Source organism: Procambarus clarkii, chromosome 68 (assembly GCF_040958095.1).
Source record: "Procambarus clarkii isolate CNS0578487 chromosome 68, FALCON_Pclarkii_2.0, whole genome shotgun sequence".
NCBI classification, from domain to species: Eukaryota; Metazoa; Arthropoda; class Malacostraca; order Decapoda; family Cambaridae; genus Procambarus; species Procambarus clarkii.
The window spans coordinates 437,838-457,750 of NC_091217.1; the positions used below are offsets into that span (position 1 = coordinate 437,838).

The window sequence follows — 19,913 nt, forward strand, 5'->3', positions numbered from 1 at the left end:
TTAGTGTCTATGATAGAGCCACAGAGATACTACAGGAAAGAGATGGTTGGGTTGACTGTGTCTATCTGGACCTATAAAAAAGCCGTTTGATAGAGTCCCACACAAGAGGCTGTTTTTGGAAACCGAAACATGCTGGAGGGGTGACAGGGAGACTTCTGACATGGATGAAAAATTTTCTAACAGACAAATGAGGGCAGTGATCAGAGACAATGTACCTGACTGGAGGAGTGTTACTAGCGGAGTACCACAGGGTTCACTTCTTGCACCAGTAATGTTCATCATCTACATAAACGATCTACCAGAAGGAATACAAAATTATATGAACGTGTTTGCTGATGATACTAAGATACTAGGGGAAGATAGGAGACGCAGACGACTGCCATGCCTTTCACATCGATCTAGATAAAATAAGTGCTTGCAGCGACATCTACCAAAGGGAATTCATTGCGAATAAATCTCATGTTATGGAATGTGGAATCGGAGAAGATAGACCCCACACAACTTACAAATAATGCGGAAAGGAATTGAAGAACAAACTCTAATGAAGAACGAGACCTAGGGGTGGTTTTAGATAGTAAATTGTCACCAGAAGAATACATGAAGAACAATGTGAAAGGAGCGTATGCGTCGCTTTCCTACTTGCTTTTAATTACATTAATGGTGAAATATTAAAGAAACTGTTCATGGCTTTTGTGAGACCAAAATTGGAAAATGCAGCAGTTGTATGGAGCCCAAAACTCAAGAAGCACATCAATAAATTGGAAAAGGTGCAAAGGCGTGCTACAAAATGGCTTCCGGAACTGAAAAACATGAGTTACGAGGAGAGGCTAGAGGAATTAAATATGCTAAAACTAGAATAGAAGATATAAGAAAAAAGAGGTGATATGATCACCACTTACAAAACAATAACAGGAATCGACCAAATTGACTAAGAGGAATTCCTGAAACCAGCAACTTCAAGAACAAGAGCATACAGACTCAAGCTAAGGAAACAAAAGTGCCGAAAAAATATATGAACGTTTTCTTTTGCAAACAGAGTGGTAGACGGTTGGAACAAGTTAAGTGAGAAGGTGGTGGAGGCCAAATCCGTCAGTAGTTTAAAAGCGTTATCTTGTCTTCTTCTTCTTGAGGTTATCTTGAGATGATTTCGGGGCTTTTAGTGTCCCGGCGGCCCGGTCCTCGACCAGGCCTCCACCCCCAGGAAGCAGCCCGTGACAGCTGACTAACACCCAGGTACCTATTTTACTGCTAGGTAACAGGGGCATAGGTTGAAAGAAACTCTGCCCATTGTTTCTCACCGGCGCCTGGGATCAAACCCAGGACCACAAGATCACAAGTCCAGTGTGCTGTCCGCTAGGCCGATAGCTCCATTAAGGCGATGGGTCATATTTTGCCCAAACCCCCCTGCAGTTTTCAAAATATCTGAAATGTCGGAAATTTAACTCCTGAGCGTGATTTTTGAGCCAAATTCTGACTCTCTGCACCTATTTTCATTTTCAAATTACGACTTTTTATATCGAAAATATGCCAATTACTGAAAACGGCGATGGGTCATATTTTGCCCAAACCCCCCTGCAGTTTTCAAAATATCTGAAATGTCCGAAATTTGACTCCTGAGCGTGATTTTTGAGCGGAATTCTGACTCTCTGCACCTATTTTCATTTTCAAATTACGACTTTTTATATCGAAAATATGCCAATTACTGAAAACGGCGATGGGTCATATTTTGCCCAAACCCCCCTGCAGTTTTCAAAATATCTGAAATGTCCGAAATTTGACTCCTGAGCGTGATTTTTGAGCCGAATTCTGACTCTCTGCACCTATTTTCATTTTCAAATTACGACTTTTTATATCGAAAATATGCCAATTACTGAAAACGGCGATGGGTCATATTTTGCCCAAACCCCCCTGCAGTTTTCAAAATATCTGAAATGTCCGAAATTTGACTCCTGAGCGTGATTTTTGAGCCGAATTCTGACTCTCTGCACCTATTTTCATTTTCAAATTACGACTTTTTATATCGAAAATATGCCAATTACTGAAAACGGCGATGGGTCATATTTTGCCCAAACCCCCCTGCAGTTTTCAAAATATCTGAAATGTCCGAAATTTGACTCCTGAGCGTGATTTTTGAGCCGAATTCTGACTCTCTGCACCTATTTTCATTTTCAAATTACGACTTTTTATATCGAAAATATGCCAATTACTGAAAACGGCGATGGGTCATATTTTGCCCAAACCCCCCTGCAGTTTTCAAAATATCTGAAATGTCCGAAATTTGACTCCTGAGCGTGATTTTTGAGCCGAATTCTGACTCTCTGCACCTATTTTCATTTTCAAATTACGACTTTTTATATCGAAAATATGCCAATTACTGAAAACGGCGATGGGTCATATTTTGCCCAAACCCCCCTGCAGTTTTCAAAATATCTGAAATGTCCGAAATTTGACCCCTGAGCGTGATTTTTGAGCCGAATTCTGACTCTCTGCACCTATTTTCATTTTCAAATTACGACTTTTTATATCGAAAATATGCCAATTACTGAAAACGGCGATGGGTCATATTTTGCCCAAACTCCCCTGCAGTTTTCAAAATATCTGAAATGTCCGAAATTTGACCCCTGAGCGTGATTTTTGAGCCGAATTCTGACTCTCTGCACCTATTTTCATTTTCAAATTACGACTTTTTATACCGAAAATATGCCAATTACTGAAAACGGCGATGGGTCATATTTTGCCCAAACCCCCCTGCAGTTTTCAAAATATCTGAAATATCCGAAATTTGACGCCTGAGCGTGATTTTTGAGCCGAATTCTGACTCTGCACCTATTTTCATTTTCAAATTACGACTTTTTATACCGAAAATATGCCAATTACTGAAAACGGCAATGCGTCATGTTTTGCCCAAACCCCCCTGCAGTTTTCAAAATACCTGAAATGTCCGAAATTTGACCCCTGGGCGTGATTTTTGAGCCGAATTCTGACTCTCTGCACCTATTTTCATTTTCAAATTACGACTTTTTATATCGAAAATATGCCAATTACTGAAAACGACGATGGGTCATATTTTGCCCAAACCCCCCTGCAGTTTTCAAAATATCTGAAATGTCCGAAATTTGACCCTTGAGCGTGATTTTTGAGCCGAATTCTGACTGCATCTATTTTCATTTTCAAATTACGAAGTTTTATATCGAAAATATGCCAATTACTGAAAACGGCGATGGGTCATATTTTGCCCAAACCCCCCTGCAGTTTTCAAAATATCTGAAATGTCCGAAATTTGACTCCTGAGCGTGATTTTTGAGCCGAATTCTGACTCTTTGCACCTATTTTAATTTTCAAATTACGACTTTTTATATCGAAAATATGCCAACTACTGAAAACGGCGATGGATCATATTTTGCCCAAACCCCCCTGCAGTTTTCAAAATATCTGAAATGTCCGAAATTTGACTCCTGAGCGTGATTTTTGAGCGGAATTCTGACTCTCTGCACCTATTTTCATTTTCAAATTACGACTTTTTATACCGAAAAGTGCCAATTACTGAAAACGGCGATGGGTCATATTTTGCCCAAACCCCCCTGCAGTTTTCAAAATATCTGAAATGTCCGAAATTTGACTCCTGAGCGTGATTTTTGAGCCGAATTCTGACTCTCTGCACCTATTTTCACTTTCAAATTACGACTTTTTATATCGAAAATATGCCAATTACTGAAAACGGCGATGGGTCATATTTTGCCCAAACCCCCCTGCAGTTTTCAAAATATCTGAAATGTCCGAAATTTGACTCCTGAGCGTGATTTTTGAGCCGAATTCTGACTCTTTGCACCTATTTTTATTTTCAAATTACGACTTTTTATATCGAAAATATGCCAATTACTGAAAACAGCGATGCGTCATATTTTACCCAAACCCCCCTGCAGTTTTCAAAATATCTGAAATGTCCGAAATTTGACCCCTGATCGTGATTTTTGAGCCGAATTCTGACTGCACCTTTTTTCACTTTCAAATTACGACTTTTTATATCGAAAATATGCCAATTACTGAAAACGGCGATGGGTCATATTTTGCCCAAACCCCCCTGCAGTTTTCAAAATATCTGAAATGTCCGAAATTTGACTCCTGAGTGTGATTTTGAGCCGAATTCTGACTCTGCACCTATTTTCATTTTCAAATTACGACTTTTTATACCGAAAATATGCCAATTACTGAAAACGGCGATGGGTCATATTTTGCCCAAACCCCCCTGCAGTTTTCAAAATATCTGAAATGTCCGAAATTTGACCCCTGAGCGTGATTTTTGAGCCGAATTCTGACTCTCTGCACCTATTTTCATTTTCAAATTACGACTTTTTATATCGAAAATATGCCAATTACTGAAAACGGCGATGGGTCATATTTTGCCCAAACTCCCCTGCAGTTTTCAAAATATCTGAAATGTCCGAAATTTGACCCCTGAGCGTGATTTTTGAGCCGAATTCTGACTCTCTGCACCTATTTTCATTTTCAAATTACGACTTTTTATACCGAAAATATGCCAATTACTGAAAACGGCGATGGGTCATATTTTGCCCAAACCCCCCTGCAGTTTTCAAAATATCTGAAATATCCGAAATTTGACGCCTGAGCGTGATTTTTGAGCCGAATTCTGACTCTGCACCTATTTTCATTTTCAAATTACGACTTTTTATACCGAAAATATGCCAATTACTGAAAACGGCAATGCGTCATGTTTTGCCCAAACCCCCCTGCAGTTTTCAAAATACCTGAAATGTCCGAAATTTGACCCCTGGGCGTGATTTTTGAGCCGAATTCTGACTCTCTGCACCTATTTTCATTTTCAAATTACGACTTTTTATATCGAAAATATGCCAATTACTGAAAACGACGATGGGTCATATTTTGCCCAAACCCCCCTGCAGTTTTCAAAATATCTGAAATGTCCGAAATTTGACCCTTGAGCGTGATTTTTGAGCCGAATTCTGACTGCATCTATTTTCATTTTCAAATTACGAAGTTTTATATCGAAAATATGCCAATTACTGAAAACGGCGATGGGTCATATTTTGCCCAAACCCCCCTGCAGTTTTCAAAATATCTGAAATGTCCGAAATTTGACTCCTGAGCGTGATTTTTGAGCCGAATTCTGACTCTTTGCACCTATTTTAATTTTCAAATTACGACTTTTTATATCGAAAATATGCCAACTACTGAAAACGGCGATGGATCATATTTTGCCCAAACCCCCCTGCAGTTTTCAAAATATCTGAAATGTCCGAAATTTGACTCCTGAGCGTGATTTTTGAGCGGAATTCTGACTCTCTGCACCTATTTTCATTTTCAAATTACGACTTTTTATACCGAAAAGTGCCAATTACTGAAAACGGCGATGGGTCATATTTTGCCCAAACCCCCCTGCAGTTTTCAAAATATCTGAAATGTCCGAAATTTGACTCCTGAGCGTGATTTTTGAGCCGAATTCTGACTCTCTGCACCTATTTTCACTTTCAAATTACGACTTTTTATATCGAAAATATGCCAATTACTGAAAACGGCGATGGGTCATATTTTGCCCAAACCCCCCTGCAGTTTTCAAAATATCTGAAATGTCCGAAATTTGACTCCTGAGCGTGATTTTTGAGCCGAATTCTGACTCTTTGCACCTATTTTTATTTTCAAATTACGACTTTTTATATCGAAAATATGCCAATTACTGAAAACAGCGATGCGTCATATTTTACCCAAACCCCCCTGCAGTTTTCAAAATATCTGAAATGTCCGAAATTTGACCCCTGATCGTGATTTTTGAGCCGAATTCTGACTGCACCTTTTTTCACTTTCAAATTACGACTTTTTATATCGAAAATATGCCAATTACTGAAAACGGCGATGGGTCATATTTTGCCCAAACCCCCCTGCAGTTTTCAAAATATCTGAAATGTCCGAAATTTGACTCCTGAGTGTGATTTTGAGCCGAATTCTGACTCTGCACCTATTTTCATTTTCAAATTACGACTTTTTATACCGAAAATATGCCAATTACTGAAAGCGGCGATGGGTCATATTTTGCCCAAACCCCCCCTGCAGTTTTCAAAATATCTGAAATGTCCGAAATTTGACTCCTGAGCGTGATTTTTGAGCTGAATTCTGACTCTCTGCACCTATTTTCATTTTCAAATTACGACTTTTTATACCAAAAATATGCCAATTACTGAAAACGGCGATGCGTCATGTTTTGCCCAAACCCCCCTGCAGTTTTCAAAATATCTTAAATGTCCGAAATTTGACCCCTGGGCGTGATTTTTTAGCAGAATTCTGACTCTCTGCACCTATTTTCATTTTCAAATTACGACTTTTTATATCGAAAATATGCCAATTACTGAAAACGACGATGGGTCATATTTTGCCTAAACCCCCCTGCAGTTTTCATGTAATGACCGCTTTACCCTGTCGTAATAACCGCGGCCTCTATAGTAATAACCCAATGTTCCCCAGTATTAATCCTGTTATCTTGTGATCTCTCATAATCGTACTATACGCTCTCTGTTGTAATTCTCTGTCTCTCTTCACTCAATACCCCAGCTTAACACTGTTACAGTCCACTATGACCCCTCACTGGAGTCATAGTAAGAGGAATATTAAATGAGGAAGATACCCCAAGGACAAGGGTTATTAGTTAAAAAAAAATAACAAAACACATTTGCACTGCCACCACCTTCCCGACCAACCCTACCTGAATGTGACTATCACCGATCCCCCAGGAAGGCAAGGAATCAGTAACCATGGGACTCCGGGTAGTATGAATTTCAGTAATAAATTTTGGAAAATTAGTTTGAGTAATTTACGTTACTAATTTAAATCCAAGGGCAACTTTAGTATCGAATAATTGTAGGAGAACCTGGGGGGGCTTCCAATACAACACCTAAAAATGACAAAGTAACAAAATATATCCAAGGGGAGTTAAGTGAATACCACTGGACAAGCTATACAATTTATTTTATGAAACATGTAAATTAAGACAATTTGAACACATAACCTATTCTATTCCCCCTAGAGGCACATTGGATATTTATTGAGGGCACGAAACTCAAGTGCTACTATACCTTAAATACCCGCACTACGGCCAAGACGTTGATGGCTGCCCTCAGCCCCGAGGATACGGGCTTGCGGCCCTTTTCCAACTACACTCCCAAGACACACTGATGAAATTTTGTTTTACCAACTTATTGCTGGGAAGGATTACTCCTCCCACCATCTAATACAGCCCCAGGGCTCCACCCATTATTTTGGCAATGGCCAACCATTTAACACGTAGGCCTGAGGTCTGGCTCTCTAGGGCCAATAAGGACTTGGCCCTTATCTCAGGCCAATCACCTTCACTGATCTGCCGTGGAAAGCTGCATGAATTCCTGAAGATTGAGTCAGCTCTCCCCAGCTATGAGAAGGGAGACAAGGCGCCTCTATGGAGCCCCAGTGCACCTGCGAGCAATGTTTACAAAACTGATAAATTATGTTCCAGCCTGTCTCCTCTAAGATAACGAGTAGGGACATTTGACTCTGCCTAGTATGGGGAAGGGACCGGTGAGAGGGGAAGAGAGGGGATGAGAGGGGGATGGAGAGGGAAATTCTGAGTGGGGAAGTTGAGTGAGAGAAGCCAAGGTATCCAAGACCACCCTCAGGTCAACCTCTTGACCCTGACAAATGGGCGACAGGGGGGGGGGGGAAGAGGAGGAGACGAATGACGGCCAAGGGGAGGGGAGAAGGAAGGAGGGGAGAGGGAGAAGGAAAGGAGGGGAGAAGGAGAAGGGAGAACTAATGATCTGAGCCCCAGATCATTGCATTCAAAATATCTGAAATGTCCGAAATTTGACTTATGAGCGTGATTTTTGAGCCAAATTCTGACTGCACCTATTTTCATTTTCAAATTACGACTTTTTATACCGAAAATATGCCAATTACTGAAAACGGCGATGGGTCATATTATGCCCAAACCCCCCTGCAGTTTTCAAAATATCTGAAATGTCCGAAATTTGACCCCCTGAGCGTGATTTTTGAGCCGAATTCTGACTCTCTGCACCTATTTTCATTTTCAAATTACGACTTTTTATACCGAAAATATGCCAATTACTGAAAACGGCGATGGGTCATATTTTGCCCAAACCCCCCTGCAGTTTTCAAAATATCTGAAATGTCCGAAATTTGACCCCTGAGCGTGATTTTTGAACCGAATTCTGACTCTCTGCACCTATTTTCACTTTCAAATTACGACTTTTTATACCGAAAATATGCCAATTACTGAAAACGGCGATGGGTCATATTTTGCACAAACCCCCCTGCAGTTTTCAAAATATCTGAAATGTCCGAAATTTGACTCCTGAGCGTGATTTTTGAGCCGAATTCTGACTCTCTGCACCTATTTTCATTTTCAAATTACGACTTTTTATATCGAAAATATGCCAATTACTGAAAACGGCGATGGGTCATATTTTGCCCAAACCCCCCTGCAGTTTTCAAAATATCTGAAATGTCCGAAATTTGACTCCTGAGCGTGATTTTTGAGCCGAATTCTGACTCTTTGCACCTATTTTCACTTTCAAATTACGACTTGGTGCTTGTGCTTGGGTTGTGTTGTGACAAAGAGTACTGGGAAGACGGAACACCACGAGCGTAGCTCTCATCCTGTAACTACACTTAGGTAATTACACACATACACACAAATCAGAATCAAATGTTTCTTTCACCTTATGTGTCTGTTCACCTAGCAGTAAATAGGTACCTGGGAGCTAGACAGCTGCTACGGGCTGCATCCTGGGGTTGTGTGAGTGTGAGAGAAAAAACTTATGTACTGTAGTAGATATAAGGAAAATATGTGGAGAGTCAGTGCATTAGACAACCAATGTGTGGGAGCAGTGGAGTGGGAGCAGTGGTGTGGGACCAGTGGTGTGGGAGCAGTGGTGTGGGAGCAGTGGTGTGGGACCAGAGGTGTGGGAGCAGTGGTGTGGGAGCAGTGGTGTGGGAACAGTGGTGTGGGAGCAGTGGTGTGGGAGCAGTGGCTGGACCACTAACACTATAGTGCTGATGGACGCTGGCCACTCCAGTCTGGACTAGTTGCATCTGAGTCACGTACATATCGAACTGCATGAAAAATATCCGCTTCTTTCCACTTTATGTATCATGCCACACGCAATACCCTAGACAGACATGTGCGCGTGCGTGTATGCGTTCCTCCTTGTATAATTGTTTGCGTACATTAACGCGCATGTGTGTATGTACGTGCATCCGTGTACGTGAACGTGTGTACATGCGTTCCTGCTTGTATAACTGCGTGCGTGTGTGCGTTTGTGGGCGTGTGAGTGAGCGTACATAAGCAATAACTTGACCTAGAAAGACTCCAGACAGTTGTGTTCCTGGAGGTTCGAATGTTTGGGTGCCCAAAACCAATATTCATTACCCAGAGAAGCAAACATATGGCTGTTGTGCTTCACGATAATTCGAGACACGGCCAAACACTCAATACTGTAACCTATAAGAAATTCATTCGAACGATGAAGCTAAATATAACTTAAAACTGAAATAGGTGTTTGTACTCTCGAGAAGATCAATGATGTCGGTGAGTTACTTCAGCCGTGGGGGAAATGTGCGTATGGACTCAGCCAGGAGGAGCTGGTGTCAATACCAGGCCAGGCAAGGGGACACACACACCCGTGCCACTTATGTAACTTGACAGGAAGGGTCAAGGCACACCAGTGCCACTCGTAACTTGACAGCGAGAGGTCAAGGGTTTCAGGCCTCATGCTGTTCAATTCTGGCCAGAACTTATTTATCTGGGATGCCACGGCTGCTTCGCCGTCAAGTTCACATGCAGGTCAAGTTGTCCCGGTGTTCGTCCTCGGCTCCCTACACCTTGCCCTCCTCCGGCAAGGCCGCGAACACGTTATTTACTCTGTAGTAGTGACGAATGTTGTAATGAATTGATCAACAGGAGCACTCAGGATCGAGCGTGTATTGATGGGAGTCGTTAATGTGACCATGTTACTTGGTGCTCGGGGAATATTACTTGGGGGGGGGATGATGCTTGAGGGAAGGTTATGTTCAGCACATGTTACTTGGGATATGTTTGGGGAATGTTAGTTCACCTTAGGAATGTTACTTGAGGAGCGTTTCTTAGTAACATATTCTAAGTAACACTGCTATAGTAACTTTGTCCTGAGGCACTGAGCACGCCTTAAGTAACACTCCTGAGGTAACATGAGTTACGTAACACTCCTGAGGCAGCACGCCCTAAGTAACACTCCTGAGGTAACGTGCCTTTGGGAAATATTACCCCAAGGATGTTACTGAGACAATTTTACCTCAGATGTGCTACTTATGACACGCTACTTTGTAATGATACATGAAGAATAGTGTTGCCGGAAGTAGGACACCCACACTGGGTGGTGCTGGAGGAACAACACCCACACTGGGTGGTGCTGGAGGAACAACACCCACACTGGGTGGTGCTGGAGGAACAACACCCACACTGGGTGGTGCTGGAGGAACAACACCCACACTGGGAGGTGCTGGAGGAACAACACCCACACTGGGAGGTGCTGGAGGAACAACACCCACACTGGGTGGTGCTGGAGGAACAACACCCACACTGGGAGGTGCTGGAGGAACAACACCCACACTGGGTGGTGCTGGAGGATCAACACCCACACTGGGTGGTGCTGGAGGTATAACACCCACACTGGGTGGTGCTGGAGGAACAACACCCACACTGGGTGGTGCTGGAGGAACAACACCCACACTGGGTGGTGCTGGAGGAACAACACCCACACTGGGTGGTGCTGGAGGAACAACACCCACACTGGGTGGTGCTGGAGGAACAACACCCACACTGGGTGGTGCTGGAGGAACAACACCCACACTGGGAGGTGCTGGAGGAACAACACCCACACTGGGTGGTGCTGGAGGAACAACACCCACACTGGGTGGTGCTGGAGGATCAACACCCACACTGGGTGGTGCTGGAGGAACAACACCCACACTGGGTGGTGCTGGAGGATCAACACCCACACTGGGTGGTGCTGGAGGTATAACACCCACACTGGGTGGTGCTGGAGGTATAACACCCACACTGGGTGGTGCTGGAGGAACAACACCCACACTGGGAGGTGCTGGAGGATCAACACCCACACTGGGTGGTGCTGGAGGTATAACACCCACACTGGGTGGTGCTGGAGGTATAACACCCACACTGGGTGGTGCTGGAGGAACAACACCCACACTGGGAGGTGCTGGAGGAACAACACCCACACTGGGAGGTGCTGGAGGAACAACACCCACACTGGGTGGTGCTGGAGGATCAACACCCACACTGGGAGGTGCTGGAGGAACAACACCCACACTGGGTGGTGCTGGAGGTATAACACCCACACTGGGTGGTGCTGGAGGTATAACACCCACACTGGGTGGTGCTGGAGGAACAACACCCACACTGGGTGGTGCTGGAGGAACAACACCCACACTGGGTGGTGCTGGAGGTATAACACCCACACTGGGTGGTGCTGGAGGAACAACACCCACACTGGGTGGTGCTGGAGGAACAACACCCACACTGGGTGGTGCTGGAGGTATAACACCCACACTGGGTGGTGCTGGAGGTATAACACCCACACTGGGTGGTGCTGGAGGTATAACACCCACACTGGGTGGTGCTGGAGGAACAACACCCACACTGGGTGGTGCTGGAGGTATAACACCCACACTGGGTGGTGCTGGAGGAACAACACCCACACTGGGTGGTGCTGGAGGAACAACACCCACACTGGGTGGTGCTGGAGGTATAACACCCACACTGGGTGGTGCTGGAGGAACAACACCCACACTGGGTGGTGCTGGAGGTATAACACCCACACTGGGTGGTGCTGGAGGAACAACACCCACACTGGGTGGTGCTGGAGGAACAACACCCACACTGGGAGGTGCTGGAGGAACAACACCCACACTGGGTGGTGCTGGAGGAACAACACCCACACTGGGTGGTGCTGGAGGTATAACACCCACACTGGGTGGTGCTGGAGGTATAACACCCACACTGGGTGGTGCTGGAGGTATAACACCCACACTGGGTGGTGCTGGAGGAACAACACCCACACTGGGTGGTGCTGGAGGTATAACACCCACACTGGGTGGTGCTGGAGGAACAACACCCACACTGGGTGGTGCTGGAGGAACAACACCCACACTGGGTGGTGCTGGAGGTATAACACCCACACTGGGTGGTGCTGGAGGTATAACACCCACACTGGGTGGTGCTGGAGGTATAACACCCACACTGGGTGGTGCTGGAGGAACAACACCCACACTGGGTGGTGCTGGAGGTATAACACCCACACTGGGTGGTGCTGGAGGTATAACACCCACACTGGGTGGTGCTGGAGGTATAACACCCACACTGGGTGGTGTTGGAGGTATAACACCCACACTGGGTGGTGCTGGAGGTATAACACCCACACTGGGTGGTGCTGGAGGTATAACACCCACACTGGGTGGTGCTGGAGGAACAACACCCACACTGGGTGGTGCTGGAGGAACAACACCCACACTGGGTGGTGCTGGAGGTATAACACCCACACTGGGTGGTGCTGGAGGTATAACACCCACACTGGGAGGTGCTGGAGGAACAACACCCACACTGGGTGGTGCTGGAGGAACAACACCCACACTGGGTGGTGCTGGAGGAACAACACCCACACTGGGTGGTGCTGGAGGTATAACACCCACACTGGGTGGTGCTGGAGGTATAACACCCACACTGGGTGGTGCTGGAGGTATAACACCCACACTGGGTGGTGCTGGAGGTATAACACCCACACTGGGTGGTGCTGGAGGTATAACACCCACACTGGGTGGTGCTGGAGGTATAACACCCACACTGGGTGGTGCTGGAGGTATAACACCCACACTGGGTGGTACTGGAGGAACAACACCCACACTGGGTGGTGCTGGAGGACTGTGAGCCAGCTTGAGCAGGTTCGTACCCCACAGGTAGCACTAAATTAGCACGGCAAAACCAATATCCATCATGGGCAGAATTATAACCTGTTATGAGACATAATTGATTATATATAAATCTATGATCACGTTTTGACACCTCACACGAAGCTCAAATTGGGAGGTGCGAGCGGCCGAGCGGCCAAGCGGCCGAGCGGCCAAGCGGCCGAGCGGCCAAGCGGCCGAGCGGCCGAGGTGCCAAGTGGCTAACGTATTAGGCTAACATATTAGGGGACATAATTCTGGCATGTTTTTTGATGGTGGCTGAGATGAGGGAGTCATGCAAGGCATTATTTGTGTGGTTGATGCTAGGATACCCCGTCTTCAGCCCTCTGAGTGGTTGATACGGGGACTTAGCCTCTACAGCGCTCTGAGTGGTTGATGCGGGGACTTAGCCTCTACAGCGCTCTGAGTGGTTGATACGGGGACTTAGCCTCTACAGCGCTCTGAGTGGTTGATACGGGGACTCAGCCTCTACAGCGCTCTGAGTGGTTGATACGGGGACTCAGCCTCTACAGCGCTCTGAGTGGTTGATACGGGGACTCAGCCTCTACAGCGCTCTGAGTGGTTGATACGGGGACTCAGCCTCTACAGCGCTCTGAGTGGTTGATACGGGGACTCAGCCTCTACAGCGCTCTGAGTGATTGATACGGGGACTCAGCCTCTACAGCGCTCTGAGTGGTTGATACGGGGACTCAGCCTCTACAATGGCTAGTACCAGAGAGCAAGAGCAACTTGGACGGCGGAAAGAAATGGCGGGAGCGACATAACAAGACACTATTGCCATCCCGGTAAGGTCAAGACAAGTTTTAAGAAGACGAGTCGTTCCAGTTGAGCCTTAGAAAATTATTTGACTGTCAACAAGATAAGAGAGTAGAGAGAAAACTGTATGGAGTGCGACCTCTTAAGGTGGACAAAAAGTTTGAGAAACTGTTCATCACCAAAGATTGATATAAATAATGGAAACCATGGAAACGCAAGCTGAAATAGCTGGGGAGATACTGAAATAGTTGAGAATATCTGACACACAGAAAACAGGATTTTGTGAGAGAGTAATGTTAGGATGAAGAAAAGTAGCCAGCGTCGTCCCGGAAGACTCACGCCTTTGTGCCTAATTACTGCTCCTGGTTTACGTAAATGACGTTCCTGGGAAAGTAAGATCCTTCATCACAATGTTTACATAAGATGCAAACTTGATGAGAAGAATAATGAAAAGAAATTTTAACAATAATACAAGAGGACTTAAACTAAAAATATTGAAAGACAAATGGCTTCTGGAATTTGCTCCAAATAAATGCAAAGTAATTAAGTTTCGGAGAGGGTTACTCTCTGGCAGGAGTCAGAGAGTAACAGTCAGGGGCGAGAAGTCAGACTAGCGAACAGTAACGAGTGGAGTACCTCAAGGATCGGTGCTGGGACCAGTTATATTTATAATATGCGTGCACGACATGTCTACAGGAATCGAGTCCTATATGTTGGAATACCAGCAGAACAAGGGGACATGGGTGGAAGCTGGAAACACAGATGTATCATAGAGATGTTAGAAATTTTTTTTTAACGTGATAGTGGGAAAATGGAATGAACTAAAAGAGCAGGTTGTGGAATCAGACACTATTCATATTTTTAAAACCAGGTATAATAGGGGAGGACAGGAGTCATTGCTTTAAGCAACCGAATGCCAGAAAGGCGGGATCCAAGAGCCAACAATCGATCCTGCAGGCACAAATAGGTGAGCACCATGGCTGTGTGATGGTGTTGGAAGTGTATAGACTTTCAACACCACCACACAGCCGTACACCAGGTCTTGAAAACCTGGAATGGAGTGGAGAGCCTAGCTTCCTCCCCACTCGAACTTTCAGTGTCTTGAACCACTGAGAGCTTATCCTTGGTAGGAGCTTTATGATGGTGTATTCCGCTTTTTGGCATAAAGAAGCGCCCCGCAACTCATAAGCACATCAGATTAGACATCATCAGAAACCTCTTTACCCGATTCTCGAATGATTTCATATTCCATTTGGTACCTGATATCCGAGCTCCTGAGTCAGAATTTTCTTTTCTGTGTTATTTTATGTTTTTAGTGGTAGAGGCGTATCGATACCAATATTTTAGCCGATACCAATACTGACTTATGTTACCGTATTTGCCGATACCGATAGGACAGTACACCTCTGTTAGTATGTTTTAAGACGGATACTTATTAGCATTTTGAAACAGCCAATTTATATTTATTTGTCCCATGATGCAAAGTAATTTATATAATGTTCCATAAGATTCCGATTATGTTAATTAGTGATTAGCGAAACATCAACGATTATTAATATAGATTGTGCGAGAGTACCAGGTAGAGGGATAAGAGGAAAGGTTAATTTTAAAGGATAGAACATGTTCAACAAAGACAAAGGTGGTTGAACGAAACTCATTATTTTATGAAAAGTATATTAAGTGTATATAATACGGAGCCGACGACACACGAAAAGTAGGTTAGAAAACAGTCATGCTGAAGTTAATAAGGCTGAAATATGGCTAATGAACCTACAGCACAGCCACTCCTTGAAGTAGTGTTGTGGGGTGGAGATAATTACTAAGTGGCGAGAGGTTCACTATCAGTAATGTTCGTGCGGGAGTTTCACTCCTTTCTGCACGCGTTGTGAAGCATTCTATTACCGGGACAGTCAGGTGTGTATGGCCTTCACACACACCTGGCTCAGTCACCACAGGTTTTCTGCCCTTTAGCTATGCGTAATATGCATTTTAACAGTTAATACCTGTGAGGGGAAATAATACTGACTGGACTACGAGGCCAACAACAGTCCCTGTGACCGTGGTCTCGTCCCCTGGTGTGCAGGTCCTGCCGGCCTCCAGGTCACGCTTCTTCCGATCCGTCCGGACAAGTCTTCTTGAAAGAACTCGATATAATTAACAGGATATATAAATTAGTTCATCAATACAAGGCAACCGAGAGTTTACTGTGATTATGGGCAGCAAGTGTAATTTGGCGAATACTAAATTTTTACGAGGAAGCGGAGCTTTGAAGTTACTGTGTAAGCGGCTTGGAGGGAGGGTGTGGATGTGCTGATTGTGGGGAGGGAGGGGGGGGGTTGGAGTTGTGGGGATGTGTTGGACCTGTGCCGTACCCAGCTGGACCTCCAGGTGGTGCTGGTGCGCTGAAGCCTTAACCCTCCCACACACCTGTCACCCACCAGGAGACCTCTACCGCCTCTCAGCAAATTACGTCTCAATTTAGCCGTTTGCATTTATGGCCGAAAACTGACGTAATTTGAAAATTAAAAAAAATTAAAATAAATTTGGGATTTTTTTTTCAAAACAGTAAGTTAAGAGTCCTCTGGTAGGTTAGAAGGGCAGGAAATTCTCCTAGTTTCATAAGTCATGAAAAACGTTAATTGAAAGCGTCCTCTCCTAACGTAACAAAAACTAAGCCTGAGGACCCAAACAGAAAACGGGACAGTACATCAGTTTCGTGAGCGGATTTCATTTCAAATTACGTCAGTTTTCGGCCATAGTGCGCATACAAGCGAAAAGCGACGTTATTTTGAGAAGACGGGTTGATCAAACACCCTACACACCTGTTACCTCCGTCTTAAAACAGCTGTTTTGAGATTTTCTATACTTTATTTATCGTGTGATCCTTCTCGGTATTAACAGGAGAAACAGTAATATAGCCTGCAAGAACTATTTATAAATTATATTCTTTAGTGAAGAAATGTTAACATTTTGTTTTACCGTTTGTGCTTCATACAGAATATGCGCTGACAACACTGCAGAGTATCGCCAGTAAGCACATACACCACAAACACTGTTAAGATTGGCCGTGGACCCCACGACCAGGAATATATATCCCGTCTGAGCCAGGATCAAGAGGAATATCTTTTCCCTCTGAACACGACCAAGAGGAATATCTTTTCCCTCTGAACACGACCAAGAGGAATATCTTTTCCGTCTGAGCCAGGATCAAAAGGAATATCTTTTCCTTCTGAACCAGGAACAGGAGGAATGTCCCTTCCGTCTTGGCATTTTCTCCACTCACATCATAACAATTTCAATATTTCAAATGCACGAGAATAAGTCTTCAAATAAGGAAACTCAATAACAACACCTACTAAACTATTCATAAACGCCAAGTATATGATAACACCTGTCAAATCAAAACATCAAAACAACTGTCAAAACATCACCTGACAGAACTGTTTCCATGTAATCTTAAGCACAAACATTTTCCAATGAGACAAGTTAAGTTTTCCAAAGCAAACAAAAGTCGTACAAATATTGAAAGTGTAAACAATGTTATCTTGATATGATTTCGGGGCTTAGCGTCCCTGCGGCCCGGTCCTCGACTAGGCCTCCTTTTTGTTACACCTGCCCAGGAAGCAGCCCGTAGCTGCTAACACCCAGGTACCTGTTTACTGCTAGGTGAACAGGGGGCATTAGGGTGAAAGAAACTCTGCCCCATTTGTTTCTGCCTCCGCCGGGGTTCGAACCGGAAACCTTAGGACTACGAATCCCGAGCGCTGTCCACTCAGCTGTCAGGCCACTTATGTTCATCACTAGCATTTCTCGCGTGTGTACTTGTGTAAAGGAGGAAATGTATATGTTTATCTCTCAGAATGTTCGGTAATACGTTTATTGCTTGTGAAGTGTCTATGTATGTATTTACACGATGTACTGAACGGGGTGAGAATAGCTTGAGCTACCTCATCCCTTTGTGTGTATTTTACCTATTTCAACAAACTTATTTCAATTTCTCGCGTGTGTGTATACCGATCGTCGTTTACCCTAATGTTTGGCGACAACCAAACTAAATAATCTAAATTATAGCTTGAAGTGCGGACACTTTGTGTTCCCAGGATAGTTAGTTACCTTCTAACAGTGAATCATGGTAGACACTAAACAAAGCAGCCTAGCCCTTTACGAGACGAAGCCTTCATTTAACATCGCCACAAATACTTTTAGTGAGATACTTTTCGCGGTTATGTATTCATTGTAATTCAATATGTATTTATGTATTCACAAGAAAATTAATTAGATTTTGCCAAAAAATATGTAAATCATGTAAAAGCGGCAATAGGCACGGCTCATGAGGGTGAATGCTTTCATTGTAAAATACAAAATATTGTAGATTGAGATAACGATCAATGTGCATGATGCATTTCTGTCCTACGTACAAAAGACAAGTCTAATGCTGGCTACCAAAGGCTTTGACCATACCTACTAAACTTATCCTCCCGCCCTCAGTATATACTACGGCAATATTAGTTACAAGAGAAAAGAACTTTCAACCTACCGGGGAGAGGACAGACGGCCATGACACGAGCGACGACGTCTACCACGGTAGTGAGCCCCCCGGCGCCCGCCACGCTGCCAGGCACGCCGCACTTGTTGCCATTCTCCTCGCCCACACTCTCCTACTGAATTCCATTCATAATAATAATAATAATAATAATAATAATAATAATAATAATAATAATAATAATAATAATAATAATAATAATAATAATAATAATTATTATTATTATTATTATTATTATTATTATTATTATTTATTATTATTAGTATTATTATTATTATTCAATAATTATATACCGCACTAGGATAAGGTTGAAATTTAAATAGCACATGTGACATATCAACAATTAAGTTATATTAGTTTATTAGCCGTATATATTTATAAAAACCTCTCCCAGAGCAGACATTTGAAAGATGTTCCAGCCAAATCTGTGAGGAAACTTGCATGTGTGTGTGTGGAGGCTCGCCATTCACAACTCACAACTCTAGATCGATGACAGAGAACTCGCCGCTAATTTGGGGGTTCTTGTCCTCGGACATATCGGAACTGTTACATGAAATACAAAATACAACAAAGTGCAACAAATATAGTGAAAACTAGACTTTAATCAATACAACCTCTCTGTGAATGTTTTCTATAGTCAACAAAAGTGGAACGCACGCAGCTCGACTACAACTTCCCCCGCAAGAACATAACCCTAAACAACATGTGACAACCAGACAGATGTTCTCATTGTACGACCAGCTCGATAATTACCAAACATTTGCATGACCAGCTCCTATAATTACCAAACATTTGTACGACCAGCTCCTATAATTACCAAACATTTGTACGACCAGCTCCTATAATTACTAAACATTTGTACGACCAGCTCCTATAATTACCAAACATTTGTACGACCAGCTCCTATAATTACCAAACATTTGTACGACCAGCTCCTATAATTACCAAACATTTGTACGACCAGCTCCTATAATTACCAAACATTTGTACGACCAGCTCCTATAATTACCAAACATTTGTACGACCAGCTCCTATAATTACCAAACATTTGTACGACCAGCTCCTATAATTACCAAACATTTGTACGACCAGCTCCTATAATTACCAAACATTTACACGACCAGCTCAAGTCTTCCAGAGCTTCGGGTAGAAATAGCCTAAGCTACTCTATCCCTTTGAGATGTATTTTATTTTCTCAATTAATGTACTTGAACTTGAGTCGGTCGTTAATGCGATGATCCGTTTTGTACGTATACAAAAGAAGTGTAGAGTAGCGATTTCTTGAACGATTGAGGATGACTCGACGATAAATTAAGGTATGAGTGTAGATTTCTTGGCTTGTAGTAGATAGTGGTCTGTAGGCTTCTACTCGGTTCTTCAATGTAAACTCTGGTGTCCAGGAAGGAAATAGTGGATTCATCCTTGTCTAGGGGAAATTTCAAGTTTTCCTGAATTAGCCCAGTTGACAGTTCCAATTCTTGTCGTCTTCCAGCCATGTTTCCGAAAATATCATCTATGTAACGTAAGCAACCCATCCTTCGAATTGACAGTACGGTTTAATACTAAATGT

The 19,913-nt window shown here is 43.7% G+C and overlaps 1 protein-coding gene across 1 annotated transcript in view; it reads right to left on the reverse strand.

The window, feature by feature from the left end:
* Positions 1-18,465, reverse strand: part of LOC138349794 (plasma membrane calcium-transporting ATPase 2-like) — a gene marked incomplete at its 3' end in the record, with an annotated part of 100,769 nt that extends 82,304 nt beyond the window's left edge. Inside the window, 1 exon segment of the mRNA XM_069310738.1 lies at positions 18,338-18,465.
* Positions 18,466-19,913: the final 1,448 nt, after the last annotated feature.